This window comes from Triticum urartu, chromosome 4, assembly GCF_003073215.2.
Source record: "Triticum urartu cultivar G1812 chromosome 4, Tu2.1, whole genome shotgun sequence".
NCBI classification, from domain to species: domain Eukaryota; kingdom Viridiplantae; phylum Streptophyta; class Magnoliopsida; order Poales; family Poaceae; genus Triticum; species Triticum urartu.
In genome coordinates, this window is record NC_053025.1 from 367,184,930 (window position 1) to 367,201,102 (window position 16,173).

The window sequence follows — 16,173 nt, forward strand, 5'->3', positions numbered from 1 at the left end:
CTCGACACCCACAAATTTGGTAGATAGTATCCTTGAGATCATTGTGGTAAACTTCTCCAATACGTCCCATGGCGATGTGAGCTGCCATGCTCTTTCCTAGACTCCAGGTGGGTGCATCAAAGGAAAATTCTATGGGCTCGGTGACTGGCATGAACGTCCTTCCTGGAACTTGAACTTGAATCATCCAGCGCTCCTCTTCAGGTAAAGTGGCGTTGTAGGTTCTGGTGAAGCTTGGTACTCCGATGTTCAGGTATCTAGTGACTTCCTTCAAGTGACGTCCAAAGGGTGTATCTTCATCCGGTTGCGTGAACTTGTTCCTTGCATCTGCCATCCTAAAAGAGTAGAAAAGATGAGAAGTCAGACATGAGAAGAGAGTAGTTATCTAGGGCTTTAGCTTAGTGGTCGTGTCCTACAGTCAGCGTGTGCTCTGATACCATCTTGTAGTGACCATACCTCAAACGGTCCGATCTCTGTGCTTCAGTGTCATCCCTGGATCAGTAATGCTAACACGCACAGTACATGAAGGATTTATAACAGAGTAGCAATCACACACTTAGTACATCGAATGTCTCAAAAGAGAACTTATTACAATAAATATGGCTTAAGGCCATCTAATAACGATAACAGCAGAAGGCTTGGAAGATAAGTGAGTCCATCAACTCCAACAGCATCACTGAGTATAGAACCACGACCTAAAAGCACCTTACTCGTCGTCTGAAAAGTCTGCAACATGAACGTTGCAGCCCGAAACGGGTCAGCACATGGAATATGCTGGCAAAGTAACACATAGAGAGTAATGGAAGAATAAGACTATACTACATGCATATTTGGCTGGTGGAAAGCTCTATGGTTACAGTTTTGCGTAAAGCCAATTTTTCCCTACTGCAAAGGAATAAATTTTATTTAACTATCATGGTAGTTGTTAAACATTGAGAGTGTAGACACCCTCTCAATCCCAATTAAGCATCATCTTTAAAACCCAGCAATATTAATTAGAGTAACATGATGAGATTCACATGATAATCCAAGTACTAGATACTCAAGTTGTCCATAACCGGGGACACGGCTAACCATGATTAGTTTATACACTCCGCAGAGGTTTGCGCACTTTTCCCCACAAGACTCGATCTCCTCCGTTGGGATTCTCGCACTACATGGTGTTTGAGAAACGGGTGACCGAGACATAGTCTTTCAGAAGCGCTAGCACCTTACGAACGGGTAGATTGTTACACCTACTTTCCCCTACATTTGCTAGTCTACCACTGTAAGAGTTCGCATGACTTAATCAACTATGCCAGAGCCCATAGTAGTTTGTGGCTACGCACGGAAGTTTCTAGTATGAATAATCTCATGATCCCTTTGAGCCTGGGTGGCGGTCCATAAAGAAAAACAGGCAATCGCTGGAATACCCAGGTGCCTCAATCCACCCAGATGTGTGTTTAAGTTGCCACCTTAAATAAACCATTAATTTAACAATCTCACGTCTGTCATGGATACACTCACCCAATCCACGTCTACTAGCATAGCATGTCAATATAAGCAAGCGTAGAAGTAACTCCCAAAGGTTTGATAATAAAACAGGTAATAGGTGCTACCTCATCTACTTCCCAAAACCCACAATTTAATTAGATCCTAATCATGCAATTGTTTGAGGATTGATCTAATGCAATAAAACTGGGTAGTAGGAGGTATGATCAAAGTGTTACTTGCCTTGCTGATGATCCGCGAAACCTAGCGATTCGAAGTAGCAAGCGGCGCACTCCAGGTACTCTATCGCAAACAAACAAGCATGCAATAAGAACTCATCTAATGCACAGGTAAAACTCAAATAAGAGATCTAACCAGAAAGTTCAAATTAAGAACTCCGGTTTGCAAAAAGAATCAAATCGAATGAAGCAACGAAAGTCAAACGGCGAAAGAAACAAGCTTCATTTACTAATCTGGATCTAAGTCAAATTTTACAGAAGCAAAAACTTGTTTGAGTTAGTTAAACGGAAAGAGGGTTTCGAGATGAAACTCTAGGCGCTTGAATTGCCTGATTCCGATAAACAAGCGAAAAGTTATACTAGATCAAAAATCGGATTAGAAATCACATTCAGAAATAACCGCGGAAAATCCGAGAAAAAGAAAAACGACGAACAGATTAACGAACGAACGTTCGTTTTCTGGAACTAAATGATGAATGCGTCCGTTAAAACGAACGAGCGAGCGAACGCTCGCTAAATAAACTAAACCGGAAATGAACCGATCTAAATAAAAAAACGGATCTAAAAAACCGAACGAAAAACCGGCGGAAAACCGAATGGTTTTCTAGGGAAAACCGGCGGCGGCGGGGGGGTCAACCTTGGCGGGCGGCGGGGTCCGGCGGCGGCTCTGGCGTGCGGCGGCGTGGGGCGGCGGCGTCGGGCAGCGCGGGGCGGCTACGGCGGCAGGGCGGCGTGCGGCGGCGCAGGCGGCGGGGTTCGGCGGCTCCGGCGGCGGCGGGCTAGGGTTAGGGCACGGCGCGGCTTGGGGCTTAACGGCTCAGGGCGGCGCCTTTTAAAGGCCCGGCCGGACAGAGTCCTAGCCGAACACGGCCAAAGTCGGTTACGCGTTTTTTTAAATAATTTCGCGTAGAAAAACAAATAAAAGAAATACCAAACGGACTCCAAAGATCCCGAAATAAATTTTCCTCGACTTCTAAAATCAAGACGAATAGGATGAAAATTTATTTGGGGCCTAAATGCAACTTCGAAAAACGTGCATTTTTCCTAAATTCAAATAAAATAGCAAATAACTCCAAAATAAACTCTTATTTGATTTTATTATTAAATCCTCAATTTTTCTTTATTTTGGGAAAGTCATTTTATTCCCTCTCACATATTTATATGATAGTGATAATTGAAGATAAAATAAATAAAATCAAATGATCCTATTTTCAAAATTTGAGAAAACTCAAATATGAACATAACGAAATCCCCAACTCTCTCCGAGGGTCCTTGAGTTGCGTAGAATTTCTAGGATCAAACCAAAAGCAAATAAAATATGATATGCAGTGATGATGTAATGTATAAGATTCGAAATTGAAAATTTGGGATGTTATAGATCTGCTTCCCCTCCGCCGATATACGGCCACGGCAACACAGTCAACAATTTGGCCATGGGTTTGTCCAAGGATCCACGGTTCTCCAAAACATCGGTTCCCCCGGGAGAAAAAAGAAGATCGCCGCGACATATGGAGGAGACCACACTGGCAACCGATAAGGGTACTCCTCTTCCCTTATCGTGCAAATCTTACATGTCTGCTTGCACGATATTCATCCCACAGAAGACACTAGTTGACCGCTTCTTCTTGATACTAGATGTTCCTAGTAACTCGCGATGCACAAGGTTTCTCCTCATATACTATTTCACCTTAGCTAGAGGTCTGTCGCCTCCCTGAATTGCAATTCCTGGTCAGTTGATTCCCAATTAACGGAAGCATTCCCCGGCGTAACAGGCGCTAGTCCGCCTATTACACCAGGGAAGCAGCGCCTTGGTGTTTATCTTAGGGGTGTGTGGGGCCTAGAGCTGCTAGCGCCCGATCTGGAGGTCGGCCGGGATTAAAGGGATGGCCTGGGGGTGCTGCCAAGAACGGCGGTGGTGTGAGGTCGAGGGGAGGGCGAGGCGGCGGAGGCAGGGGTCTGGGCCGGTGGTCGCTGGCGGTTCAAGAAAGATCATCAACAGTGACTGGCGGGAGGTAGACGAAGGCCATCTGCCCGATCCTTATAGATCGGGTGGTTCATTAAAAAAATCAACTGGCCTATTTATTTTCAATCAACGGTTATCTTGATATGACCACATGTGGTGGTGTGCTGGAGGAGTACCTACATTTCCTGTGCTCATATATTACAAAATCATATGGAGTAGAATCTAATTTTGTTTGCCATGCAATGTTGTAGAGCTATCATATGTCTCCTATCATTTATTTTTTAGCTACCTGCTATCTGCTACTTTTATAGTGCACTAGTTTTGCACACACTTCACCCATACTCTCACTATTGTGTTTTTATGCAAGGGTATTTCAGAATCTTCCTCGAGAGAATCAGAAAAGAAAAGAGAGAAGTTGCTCCAGCTTTCTACGCGGGTAAGCACGGCACGTTACAGCGCTATAAAGGGTGCAGTGTCAGCAGATGGAGACGGTAAACGTAGCTCTAGAGTTGATGACCTCGCTCGCAATGAACCACCATCCCAGGTGCTTGCTTTAACTTCGTGGTGTCATATGTGGTTGCATGTTCCATATGGTGTCTAGCTTGTATTCGAAAGGCCGAAGTCAGTCTTTATTAAGATAAGGAAAGATATTTTTTACATGAACCACCATCCCGTGAGCACTAGAAGACAAATAGCTAGTCAGGGCACTGTCCGAGCCAGTGACAAGCCTAACAAAGACAGGCATCACCTGCAAGCCAACTAAAAAGCCGCGATAGTGGCGAAGCAGTCCGCCTCCCACCAGGTTCTCAGGTCCTAGATGATCATGCTCACCACTCCAATCGGATGTCTAGCTTGTATTGCTTCCAATTTGGTTAAATTGCATCTGCTTAGCTTACACATTATACCTTTGAATATGACATGCCTTTCTGTTTTTGGTACATACTAGTACATCTGTGTATTAACCATGTTCTTACATCAAACTAATGTTCTTGTGTATCCCTCATCAATCACTTATGATGAGGCAGTCAGGCAAGTGGACTACTCCTCATTTAAAGAATGCAGTGTCAGCCTCCCGACATGATTCTCAAGAAATAGCAAGGCTAGATGAAGATAGTGAACGTAGCTCTGTAGTTGATTACCGCATTTCCCCTACACTAGCATCATAGGTGCTTGCTCTAACTTGGTAGCGTAATATGTGGTTGCATGTTGCATATGGTGTCTAGATTGTAATTCTTCCAATCTGGTTAAACTGCATGTGCTATTCTGATTAGCTTATACATTATACTTGTTAATGTGACATGCCTTCCTGTATTTAGTACATAGTACATATGTCTATTAAGCATGTCCTTACATAAAACTATTTTTTTGTATCCCGCATCAATCAATATGATGAGACAACTTTAGTATATGCAGTGCGATATTAGTTGCATCTTTCATATGATTTATAGCATGCGCTGCTTCTAATTTGTTGAAATTCCATTTATGATGGGAGCTTTTAACTTGGCAGAGTTATATTGGTTGCATCTTTCATGTGATGTCTAGCTTGCATTGCTTCTTATTTGTTGGAATGGTTTCTCCATAGTTTACACAAACAGTTGTGAACATGTCATGTCGTCCTGTTTTTCGTACATATTCCATCCTGGTATCATGTGTTTACCTTACATCAAAGTAGTGATTGTCAGTATCATGCATGAATGAGTTCTGAAGAGAGAATTTTATTGCTTTTTCTTGTTGGTTTGACTTGACAATTCAAAATCAATAAAGCGGAAGGAAGTTAGCAAGGCAGCGGATAAAGGTGCTCCTTCCAAACGGAGGGCCTCTACAGTTTCTACTCCTCCGTCCCCAAGATGATTTCTAGGACAACACATGCATAGACACTCAACGTAGCTATGTTTATGATGAGCACGTCTCCCCTAGTGTACCATCACCGGTGCTCCCTCTAACATGGCACTGTTATATGTGGTTGCATGTTATGTGTGATGTCTAGTTTGTATTGCTTCGAAATTTTGTTGAATTCCATCTGCTTACTTTACACATTATACTTGAATAAGACACGTGTTCCTGTTTCTTGAACATACAATATCTATCTATCACACCATGTTCTTACATCAAATTACTACTGTTGTGTAACCTACAACAATCACTTATCATAAGACACGTTTGACTTCGGAGTGTGATATAGGTTACATCTCGCATTCTTTTCTAGATTGTACTACTAATTTGTTGAAATGGCACTTATGACGAGACAGTTTTAACTTGGTAGAGTGATATTCGTTGCATCTTTCATATGGTGTCTAGCTTTCATTGCTTCTAATTTGTTGAGATGCCTTCTCCTTAGTTTACACATCATAAGCTGTGAATATGCAATGGCACTAATGACGAGAGACCTCTAACTTGGTAGTGTGATGTTGTTTGCATCTTGCATATTGAGGGAGTCTTGGATTAGGGGGTGTTCGGATAGCCGGACTATACCTTCAGCCGGACTCCTGGACTATGAAGATACAAGATTGAAGACTTCGTCCCGTGTCTGGAAGGGACTTTCCTTGGCGTGGAAGGCAAGCTTGGCGATACGGATATGAAGATCTCCTACCATTGTAACCGACTTTGTGTAACCCGAACCCTCTCCGGTGTCTATAAACCGGAGGGTTTTAGTCCGTAGGACAACGTACACATCAACAATCATACCATAGGCTAGCTTCTAGGGTTTAGCCTCCTCGATCTCGTGGCAGATTACTCTTGTACTACCCATATCATCAATATTAATCAAGCAGGACGTCGGGTTTTACCTCCATTGAGAAGGCCCGAACCTGGGTAAAACTTCGTGTCCCTTGTCTCCTATTACCATCCGGCCTAGACGCATAGTTCGCGACCCCCTACCCGAGATCCGCCAGTTTTGACACCGACATTGGTGCTTTCATGGAGAGTTCCTCTGTGTTGTCGCCGTCAGGCTCGATGGCTCCTACGATCATCGATAGCGATGCAGTCCAGGGTGAGACCTTCCTCCCCGGACAGATCTTCATCTTCGGCGGCTTCGCACTGCGGGCCAATTCGCTTGGCCGTCTGGAGCAGATCGAAAGCTACGCCCCTGGCTGTCAGGTCAGATTTGGAAGTTTAATCTACACGGCTGACATCCGCGAGGACTTGATATTCGACGGATTCGAGCCACTGCCGAGCGCGCCGCACTATCACGACGAGCATGATCTAGCTCTGCTGCCAAACAGTGCCCTGGAGGCTGCACCCACATCGGCTCCGACCCTTAATTCGGAGCCAACTGCGCCGATCGAGGATGGGCGGTTGGACGCCACCTCGGGGGCTGCGACCCCAACGGCGATTGAGCCAAACACCAGCCCCGTACTCTGCGAGACTCGTGACTCCAAGGAGCCGGACTCCTCTCCGGACTCCGAACCCTCCGTGCCCCTGCCGATCGAATCCGATTGGGTGCCGATCATGGAGTTCACTGCCGTGGACATCTTTCAGCACTCGCCTTTCGGCGATATCCTAAAGTCACTGAAGTCTCTCTCTTTATCAGGAGAGCCCTGGCCAGACTACGGTCAGCAAGGTTGGGGTACGGACGATGAAGAAATTCAAAGCCCACCCACCACCCACTTTGTAGCCACTGTCGACGACTTAACCGACATGCTCGACTTCGACTCCGAAGATATCGACGGTATGGACGCCGATGAAGGAGATGAAGAAGAACCAGCGCCTACTAGGCCTTGGAAGACCACCTCGTCATATGACATACACATGGTGGACACCCCAAAAGAGGGAGATGGCGATGGAACAGCGGAGGATGACCCCTCCAAGAAATAGCCTAAGCACCGGCATCAGCGGCGCCGCTCAAAATCCCGCCAAAACAAACACGGTGATTCCGGCACGGGAGATAATAATACTCCGGAAAGCGCCAAAGAAAACCCCCTCCAGCAAGATTTAGCACAAGAGGATGGAGAATGCAGCCCTCATGAGAGAGCGGCAGACAGAGAGGTCGAGGACAATAATTATATGCCTCCCTCCGAAGACGAGGCAAGCCTCGACGACGACGAATTCATTGTGCCAGAGGATCCCGTCGAGCAAGAGCGTTTTCAAAGAAGGCTTATGGCCACGGCAAGAAGCCTCTATAAAAAATAGTAACAGCTTAGAGCTGATCAAGATTTGCTAGTCGACAGATGGACTGAAGTCCTCGCGGCCGAAGAGCATAAACTCGAACGCCCCTCCAAGAGCTACCCAAAGCGCAGGTTGCTACCCCGATTAGAGGAGGAAGCACTTGATGCAGCCGACCGGCCACCTTGTGGTCGCGACAGAGAGGCCTCTCGGCCCTCCACTCAAGCCGCACCCTGTACCATGGCACGGGAATATGCGCCGGACTTATGAGACATGTTGGAGGACAAGGCAAGGCAAACAAGATCGATCTACGGATCGCGTGGGCGCCCCACAGCTCGAGATGGTAACCGTCACGCCGTCCACAAATTCGGCGGGGCCGAACACAGTAGACAAGGCTCATTGGAGCTACGTCATGATATAGCCCAGTATAGAGGCGCCGCACACCCACTCTGCTTTACAGACGAAATAATGGACCATCAAATCCCCGAGGGTTTCAAACCCGTAAACATCGAATTATATGACGGCACAACAGATCCTGCGGTATGGATCGAGGATTATCTCCTTCATATCCACATGGCCCGCGGTGATGATTTCCACGCTATCAAATACCTCCCACTCAAGCTTAAACAACCAGCTCAGCATTGGCTTAACAGCTTGCCAACAGGATCAATCAGTTGTTGGGAGGACCTAGAAGCCGCATTCCTCGACAATTTCTAGGGCACTTATGTGCGACCCCCAGACGCCGATGACCTAAGTCACGTAATTCAGCAGCCAGAGGAATCGGCCAGGCAATTCTGGACACAGTTCCTAACAAAGAAAAATCAAATAGTCGACTTTCCTGTAAGTGCATCTAGTGCCACCCCTAGTTGGTTTTGGAGTATTGACGACAAACCTAGTTGAGGGACTAATGTGTTTGTGAGAATTGCAGGATAACATAGGTAGAAGTCCCTCATTGATTCGGTTTTCCTACCAGAGATGACCCCTAAAAATGTATGAAGACATTGAAGTCAAAGGTGGTATATGAAGACATTCACATTGAAGACTATGACAAGAGAACACATCGCATGAAGCCTATGGAGCTCGAAGACTTAGATCTTTCGTAGTTCTTTTTATTCTTTGTTGAGTCATAGGAACCACCATACTGTTAAGTGGGGTCCAAGAGAACTAGTCAGAATGACTGAAGTGATGCTTAATCAAAACCTATGTCTTCGAGTGAAGACTATGAGAGCGAATCTTGTCCAGAGTCGGACATGTCAGCTTTGCTTGTAGCCCAAGTAAAGTTGCCGTGTGAGTTTGAAATCTGACCGTTGGAACACGTGTCAGTTCCTTAGTGACCCAGGGTCATTTCGGACAAATCAGGTCGGGTTGCCTAGTGGCTATAAATAGCCCACCCCCTACAACCATAAAAGGGTTGGCTGCTCAGAGTTAGTGTACGGCTTTTGTCGTTTGAGAGCAACCCACCTTGAAGCCTTTGAGAGAGAATTCCTTGCAAGGATAAAGCCCTAACCACCTAGAGCCAAAGAGAATTAGGCATCACTTAAGTCTTCTTGTCTGTGTGATCTGAAGACTTATTACACTTGAGGACTGTGAATCCTCCAGCCGGTTAGGCGTCGCATTCTGAGCATCGAAGAGACATTGTGGATTGCCGGTGAACGAAGTCTGTGAAGGTTTGGGAGTCTACCTTGAAGACTTACCAGAGTGATTGGGCGAGGTCTGTGTGACCTTAGCTCAAGGGGAATACGGTGAGGACTGGGTGTCCTGAGCTACGTGTTCAGGACTGGGTGTCCGGGACTGTGTGTCCTCAGGTTTAAATACCTAGCCGCCCTAACCAGACGTACAGTTGTCACAGCAACTGGAACTGGTCCAACACATCATTGTCTTCAACGAGTCACTGTTTTCATCCTTCCCTTCTCTTTACGTACTATTACTCCTAGTGAAGTCATTGTATGATTGCACTATCTTTTATCTTCACTGAGTGACTGCGTGTTCTGTTTGGCTTCATAATATCATCCTACCTGATCCTTACTACATTGCTACTATTAGTCATCGTGCTTTCACTCTATTGAATACTTGACTATGGCTTGCCTAGTGTAGTCTACCTTCCGCTGCAGGGTAATAGGTTTATTTCTATCGTTTGTCTTCATAACTTCCATGTTTTGAAGACTTTCATAAAAATCACCTATTCACCCCCCTCTAGTCGATATAACGCACTTTCAATTGGTACCAGAGCAAGGTACTCCCTTGTTCTGTGTGATTCGGTTTAACCACCTGGAGTTTTAGCTATGTCGACTGCAGGGATAATCAAAGTCTCCGCTGCGTGCCCCGTCTTCGATGGAACTGAATATCCCTACTGGAAGAATAAGATGCGCATGCATCTTGAAGCCATTGACGTCGACCTATGGTATGTCATCAAGAACGGCGTTCCCAAGGCTGGAGAAGGTGTCACTGCTGCTGACGTCAAGAAGTTCGTTCAACTAGACTCTACTGCCAAGAATATCATCTGTGGTCATCTGACCAAAGGACAGTATGGCCGCGTGAGTGCTTTGGAAACATCTAAGCTAGTCTAGGACATGCTCTCCAAGGTCAACGAAGGCGTCTCAACCCGAGAGATCAAAGAATCAGTGTCCTTCGCAACCTCTTCAACCGCTTCAAGAGAAATGACAATGAGAATGTCTAGCTCACATTTGATCGACTCACTGACATCACGAATGAGCTTCAAGCCCTTGGCGCTACTGAGATCACCAAGCATGAAGTCGTCAAGACACTACTGAGATCACTTGACAGTTCGTTTGACACCCTAGCCCTGATGATTCAAGAACGTCCTGATTTCAAGACACTCGATCCGTCTGACATACTTGAGAGGCTCAACACACATGAGTTTCAGCTTTCTGAGAAAAGAGATATCTACGGTCCAAACTATGGGCGAACTCGTGCCTTGAAGGCAAAAGCGGTCTCCTGATCTGAAGAAGAATCTGACAGCAGTTCTGATGATCCTGAAGACATTGGAAGGGAACTTGCTATGCTTGTGAAGAAGTTCCAAAAATTCACCAAGAAGAAAGGCTTCAGAAAGCCTTCCCGATCAAGATCAAGGAATGATGAAGCTTCTGCTCATGACTACAAGAAGAAAACATGTCACAAGTGCAAGAAACCTGGCCACTTCATCTCTGAGTGTCCGCAGTGGGACAATGAGAACAAAAAGAAGAACAAGAGCAAGGAATATGACTCTGACGACAAGAAGAAGAAGAAATACTCAAAGTCTTCTTCCAAGTCTTCTTCAAAGTCTTCATCACACAAGAAGAGCTCATCTGGCAAGGCACGTGCGTTTGTTGGCAAGGAAATGGATTCAGAGGAGGAGTCCGCTTCTAAGGAGGCGGAGGTGGAGTCTGAGGAGGAGTCTGATTCTGGCGTCGCAAGTCTGGCTACAGCATACGTTGCCAAGTCCATCTTCAACACTGAAGACAATGACCTCATCACAGACACCGATGCAAATGACAAGGACTACTCCGCTCCTACCTACTGCTTCATGGCACGCGGTGCCAAGGTAAACACACACACTACTCACTATCAAACATCTAGTGACGATGACTCTGATTGTGGTTCAAAACCCAGCTACAAAACACTTGCTAAAATTGCAACTGAACAACAGAAAGCCATGGAACATATTCAAAAACTGTTAGACAAAAGCGATGATCTGTTAGGCGCTGAAATGACTCGATCTGAGTCCTTAATTGAAGACATAAAAAATCTTCACGATAAGTATGAGGAACTTGAAAGTCGTCATGAAACGCTCTCAACAACTCATGAAAAGATTTCCTATGATTATCTTCAAAGGAAGCAAGATTTGGAGAAATTGAGAGCGGCTCATGAGGATCTTCAAAAGGAAAATGAGTCACTTCGCTCCAAACAGATCAGTTCTGCTCAGGAAGGATTTGAACCACCATGTCTTAAGTGCATTGAGCGTGATAATGCTACTACTGTTGCTGAATGTTTTATTGCTGCTACTGTTGCAATATCTTCAACTGTTGATGTGGGAACTAACCCCTCTGTTGAGGATTCCACTGCTATTGCTGATGAGAATGCTAGGTTGAAGACATTGCTTGAAACAGGGATGTACAAAAGTCTTAAAGGGCATCAGACACTATGTGATGTCCTCAAAAAGCAGATCTTGAACCGAAACCCGAGGAAAGAGGGTGTTGGGTTCGTAAGGAAAATGAATGCTGATGGCTCTTACTGGAAACCTGAGCAGTACCCCAAAACCACATGGGTTGCTGCAAAGGAATCTTCAGCAGATCTATCCAATCTATCTGGCTTCACTTGTGCAAACCCCATTGTCATTGATGAATCCTTTGATGCAAACTATAAACTATTTAAGAATCAGAATGGTGAAGTGTTTGCCAGGTACATTGGTACTAACTGCAGGAATGGACCACCTATGAAGAAGATCTGGGTTCTGAAAGAGTATCTGGAGAATCTTCCTGTGAATGTCATCATGACACCACACGTGAAGAAGACAAACCTCAGACCACAGGCTTCATACGGTCCAAAGGCTTCATACAGACAGAGGACTCACCTGAGTCGCACTAACGCAAATGTTTTGCAGGGAAACCATACTCAGGCCTATGAATATGAGCGCGGTTCATCAAACCGCCATGTTCATAAGACCAAGAACTATTCTGCTTATTCTTATGAGTACTATTGTCCGCCTGCAAGACTTTTTGCTAGGGCTCCAAAGCCAAAGTTCTCAGACGCTGCACTTAGACTTATTGCTTCTAAGCCACCCTTGAAGATGTGGGTGGCTAAGAAAGCTTAACTCTCTTTTGCAGGGAAAGGTCTCCAGCAGAAAGCCAAAATCGGCTGACGCTATTGCTGGGGACCTTAAACATCTTGTAGGGCGCAAGATCAAATGCCCGAATGGTCTTACTATGTACTTCGTTCCTGAATCGCTTGCTACTCTCCCTATCAGTCCTAATCTGGATCTAAGTTTTCATAACCCACTGGCTCGTCAAATGTTTTTTCTTCACAATTCTCTTCATGAAGCCTATCCCCCTAACTGCACTGTAGGGTACGACACCAGCGTCTTCAGAATGGATTATTGATAGTGGGTGTACCAACCACATGACCGGCAAAACAAGCCTTCTTATGGACTCAACCTTACGTCCATCCGACAAGAGTCACATCACATTTGCTGACACTGGTAAAAGTAAGGTATTGGGTCTAGGTAGAGTTGCAATCTCAAAGGATCAACACATGGATAAAGTCATGCTTGTTGAATCCCTTGTCTTCAACTTAATGTCTGTCTCAATGCTTTGCGATTTGAACATGATCGTAATATTTGGAAAATATCGCTGCCTTGTACTAATGGAATCTGACAAGTCTCTAGTGTTTGAAGGGTGTCGGAAAGATGATTTGTACATGGTAGATTTTTCGGCACGACCACAGCTTGCCGTATGTCTTCTAGCAAAGGCTTCAGAATGCTAGCTCTGGCATCGGAGGCTAGGGCATGCTGGCATGAGGAACCTCCACACCCTTGCAAAGAAGAAGCATGTCATAGGCATCGATGGCGTCAAGTTCAAGAAAGATCACTTATGCGGTGCCTGTGAAGCAGGGAAGATGACAAGGGCCAAACATCCCTCGAAGACAATCATGACAACCACTCGACCCTTCGAACTGCTCCACATGGATCTTTTCGGTCCCACTCATTACTCAACTCTTACTACTACTGCTTGCCTCTATGGCTTTGTTATTGTTGATGATTATTCTAGATATACTTGGGTGCACATAATCCTCTACAAGACTGAAGTGCAGGATGTCTTCAGACGCTTCGCCAATCGAGCAATCAACAACTATGGCGCCAGGATAAAGCACATCAGAAGTGACAATAGCACTGAATTCAAGAACACTGGCCTTGATACATATCTAGATACCTTGGGCATCACACATGAATTCTCAGCCCCATACACGCCACAGCAGAATGGTGTCGTCGAACGCAAGAACAGAACACTCATTGAGATGGCCCGAACGATGCTTGATGAATACAAGACTCCAAGAAAATTCTGGCCTGAAGCCATTGATACTGCATGCCATACAATCAATCGTGTTTATCTTCACAAGCTTCTGAACAAGACATCTTATGAGCTCCTTACTGGCAAGAAGCCAAATGTCAGTTACTTCAGAGTATTTGGTGCCAGGTGCTGGATCAAGGATCCACATCACACTTCAAAATTTGCACCAAAAGCACATGAGGGTTTTATGCTTGGATATGGAAAGGATTCGCACTCCTACAGAGTCTTCAATCTCTTTCTTTATAAAGTGGTTGAAACAGTGGATGTGCGATTTGATGAGACTAACGGTTCACAAAGAGAGCACCTGCCAAATGTGCTAGATGAAGTTCCATCCAGCGAATCAATCAAGCTAATGGGAACTGGAGAAATTATACCCTCTGAAGCTCAACCTGAAGAGGAACTTATCATCTCCGCACCTGATCAACCCGAAGACAATGCTTAGCCTGAAGACAATCCCACTAACCATGACAATGATCAGCAAGAGCAAAATCTTTGCCCTGTACATCCTCGTGTTGCCAATGAAGTGCAGATTGAGAGAATAATTGATAGCATCAATGCACCTGGTCCGCTTACTCGTTCAAGGGCGACTCAACTGGCAAATTTCTGTGGGCACTTCGCATTCGTCTCAATAACAGAACCCAAGAAAGTTGAAGAAGCCTTCATGGAACCTGAATGGATTCAAGCTATGCAAGAAGAGCTTCAACAGTTTGAGCTGAATAATGTATGGGAACTGGTTAAGCGTCCTGATCCTCGGAAGCACAACATAATTGGCACCAAATGGATATACCGCAACAAGCAAGATGAGCATGGTCAAGTTGTCAGAAACAAAGCTCGTCTCGTTGCTCAAGGATATACTCAAGTGGAAGGCATTGACTTCGATGAAACATTTGCTCCTGTGGCTCGACTTGAAGCCATACGCATACTGCTGGCCTATGCAAATCATCATAACATACTTCTATATCAAATGGATGTGAAGAGTGCTTTTCTCAATGGCAAGATTGAAGAAGAAGTGTATGTTGCACAACTGCCTGGCTTTGAAGATCCAAAACATCCTGACATGGTATACAAGCTCAACAAGGCACTGTATGGCCTCAAACAAGCCCCTCGGGTTTGGTATGACACACTCAAATACTTCCTGAAGAGCAAAGGCTTCATACCTGGTTCCCTCGACCCCACTCTCTTCACGAAGACATATGATGGTGAACTGATTGTGTGCCAAATATATGTGGATGACATTATCTTCGGCTGCACCAATCAGAAGTACAGTGAAGAGTTTGGATATATGATGCAAGAGCAATATCAGATGTCCATGATGGGAGAGCTGAAGTTCTTCCTCGGTCTTCAAATACGACAACAACGCAACGGCATCTTCATATCTCAAGAGAAGTATCTCAAAGATTGCCTGAACAAGTTTGGTATGCACGACTGCAAAGGCTTCATGACGCCAATGCCAGCCAAACATCATCTGGGTCCCGACGACAATGGTAAAGAGTTCGATCAAAAGGTATACCGCTCCATGATTGGTTCTTTACTTTATCTATGTGCATCTAGGCCAGATATTATGCTTAGTGTTTGCATGTGTGCTCGATTTCAAGCGGCACCAAAGGAGTCGCATCACTTAGCTGTCAAGCGAATTCTTTGATATTTGGCTCACACCCCAACTCTAGGATTATGGTATCCAAAGGGCTCAGAGTTTGATCTGGTTGGATTGTCGGATGCTGATTATGCTGGTGACAAGGTGGATCGCAAGTCTACATCAGGCACATGTCATTTTCTAGGACGATCACTTGTATGTTGGTCTTCAAAGAAGCAGAACTGTGTATCTCTCTCCACTGCTGAATCTGAATACATTGCTGCTGGATCTTGCTGCGCTCAGCTTCTGTGGATGAAGCAAACACACAAGGACTATGGCATTCATCTAAAGCAAGTGCCACTCTACTGCGACAACAAAAGCGCCATCAAGATTGCCAACAACCCAGTTCAGCACTCGAAGACAAAGCACATTGAAATTCGTCATCACTTTCTCAGAGATCATGTTGTGAAGGAAGATATTGATATCATACACGTCAACATTGAAGAGAAATTGGCTGATATCTTCACCAAATCCTTGGATGAGAAGAGATTTTGCAAGTTACGGTGTGAGCTAAATATCCTGGAATCCTCAAATGTCCTGTGATCAGGCACACATCCTAACACTTATGCATATTGATGACTTAGATGTGCAACACATGAAGTAAAGTATATCTTCAATCAATGAAGACATACATTCTAAGTGTGAATACATTAATGTGGAATTTGACATCGGAGCGCCAAGATAATTGTGCGCCGTGTCTGGGTCTAA